This window comes from Clytia hemisphaerica, unplaced genomic scaffold (genome assembly GCF_902728285.1).
Source record: "Clytia hemisphaerica strain Z4C2 unplaced genomic scaffold, Clytia hemisphaerica genome assembly, whole genome shotgun sequence".
Classification (NCBI taxonomy): domain Eukaryota; kingdom Metazoa; phylum Cnidaria; class Hydrozoa; order Leptothecata; family Clytiidae; genus Clytia; species Clytia hemisphaerica.
The window spans coordinates 1,114,947-1,117,523 of record NW_027104240.1 but is presented as its reverse complement, the minus strand read 5'-3'; the positions used below and the strand labels follow the sequence as shown (position 1 = coordinate 1,117,523).

The 2,577-nt window shown below is 41.8% G+C and overlaps 1 long non-coding RNA gene across 1 annotated transcript; it reads right to left on the bottom strand.

The window, feature by feature from the left end:
- Positions 1 to 213: 213 nt before the first annotated feature.
- On the bottom strand, positions 214 to 1,986 carry LOC136816290 (uncharacterized). Its single transcript, XR_010847906.1, has 3 exons — positions 1,872 to 1,986; positions 1,467 to 1,566; positions 214 to 873 (listed from the first exon to the last, which is right to left on the bottom strand). It is a non-coding gene; the product is annotated as an uncharacterized lncRNA (long non-coding RNA).
- Between the last annotated feature and the right edge of the window lie 591 nt (positions 1,987 to 2,577).

Here is a 2,577-nt window from a genome sequence, read left to right as displayed (position 1 = left end):
AGGCAGCCCCCTCCCCGGGTGACTTCCCCTAGGGATGGTGGAAATCGCCCTAGGAGGTTGGTTAATCCTCGATAGGGTAGAGCCGTAGTTGGTGTTTCAGCCGAAGCAGGAAATCCTTCCACACCTGTTTCATCAGCCAATGGGGATCAGCCATCCGGTCGTGCACAGTCTCACATGCTTAGATGCATGTGTGGGAATCACTAAATCGATAGCTTTATTTTTGTATATATATCTTCTTGTATCATAGTTCTTCTCTTGTATAAATATTATATAGCTAGGCTACCATTTTATATATTAAAAGTTTGTTTACATTTGACATCCCTTCATGGTGACTCACGAGTATTTTGCAGAACAGATCAGTGTCTATGAGTCAGAGTCACCATGCCCCTTTGTTGAGTGTTCTGTGTTTTGTCTTTGCTGCCCATGCTCTTTGGGGCCTGGTAACGAGTTTGACCTTTCTGACCAGGCTCAATAAGAGCATGTGAATTTCACAGAGTTCTGGTTGAATACCATACATGCTGTACCATTGTTAGAGCAGAAAATATATTTAGTTTATGTCATCTTGTAAATGACTTGTGTTCTCAATTTCTTCTGTCCAGTACCATCCACCAAACGTTTTCAGTAGCTTTCGGGTCACTACATTTGGTAGCAGAGGGTGGTTTGGTACTGTTGGTACAGTCATGTAGAACAGCACGGATGACGTCAACAACATACCCATGCTGATCTCTGCTTAAATTGGGCAATATCTGGTGGTATCAGTGCAATCCGGGGCAACCATCATGGAATCTGTCGTGCATGAAGTCTTGAGGGGTGTGGCTGAAGCAGATGTGGAGACATTGTGGTCCATCGCCACCGCACTGGACATCAAGTTCACTGAAAGGGCAAGGGGTAAGGAATTTGAATTACGTCGTTTTGTTTTACGCTATTTGAACTCTGAAATTTTGGAAAGTCAACAGGATGGGGGGATGGCAGAGTTCCAACGAGCCAAAAAGATCCTGAGGGGGAGACCTGACCCACTGGCTGACATCCCAGTTGAAGACTTCCAGGACCCATTTGAATCGATTGACCCCTTTGCAACACCTTTATTTTCGTCAAAGCCACGACAGTCCTCCATGGCTACCCAAACTAAAGTATTGGACCCCGGTACCAGACCCAAGATGAACAACACAAACCCTTTTGAACCAGTACCAAGGATCTCCCGTAATCCCTTTACACCTGGGCGTTCGAGGCTTGGAAATGACTCCAGGAATTCTGCCAGATCTGATGAGTTTGAAGAGATGAGAAAAGTTTTTATGCGAGAATTCAAAATCACTGGGAAGCTGGGACGTTATGGGGAGAAAGACTGTATATCATACAGCAGTTTGTTGTACCAAATTGAAAGTGGCATTAAGAAGGGATATGGGGAGTCTGACATAATTAATGCGGTAATCAAAGCAGCAACACCAGATAATTATTTGAGGTCGTACCTTGAATCTCGACCAACAATGAGGATTAATGATCTTTATGGTGTCCTTCGATCACACTTCCGGGAACAGGATGCCAGTTCTTTGTTCTCTGCGTTGGGGGCTGAAAAGTAAAAAGTAGGGGAATCTGCTTACGAATTTGTTATGAGACTGATGGCCATGCGACAAAAAGTCAAGTCTGTGTCACACACAGACCCTTGTCCCTTTGAAGAGCAAATCATTGATAGAAAGTTCAAAACTTCTGTAATATCTGGTCTGCGAAACGAAAGTATTCGGATGCAGTTAAGGGAAACACTTAAAAATCCAGCGGTTACAGATGAAGACTTGTTATACAGCCTGACATATATCGTGACAAATGGAACTGAACACAATCAAAAGTTTAAACCTTCAAGAGATGTAACGACTAACCTTGTGGAAACGAAGCAGAAAAAGGCCAACCAGATGTATGATGAAGTTGCTGCTTTGAAAGTTGAACTTTGTCAGCTAAAGGGACTGCTGTCCAGAGGAAACCATGATGAAAAGAAAGAACCAAGCTCATCCAAGGAATTTGAGAACCACATGACTTGCCCTAACCTTTCAACAAATTCTTCTTTCATGTCTAATGTGACTAAAAAAACTTATCGAATAATAAATCATTCCAATGAAACCATTTCCTGCCATTCTCAAAATCTTATATATCTTCGTTCTTGCAAACGTTGTAACCTACAATATGTTGGAGAAACTACAAAACAATTAAATATCCGAATGAACATCCATAGAACTGCAAAGACTGGTTGTCAACATATGATAAATCATTTCAAAGATACTTGCCCAGGTGCAGGTTTCAATATTCAGGTCATTGAAGTTTTCAATTGGGATGGTTATGTTGAAAAGAAAGTCTGTCCAGAAGCTAGATTACAACGTGTAGACCGAGAAAATTTCTGGATGAAGGAGCTCCGAACTGTCTTCCCCTACGGTCTTAATGAGAGAGCTAGGGGACATGATCAAAATCTTCCAGTTGGAAAACTATTTCCTAAAATCACCAAATTTATCTCTTGAATGACACACAGTCGTAAAAATAGAAATAACCATCCACTACTTTCTAGCCACACAGACTTTTTCAATTTTCTTGACA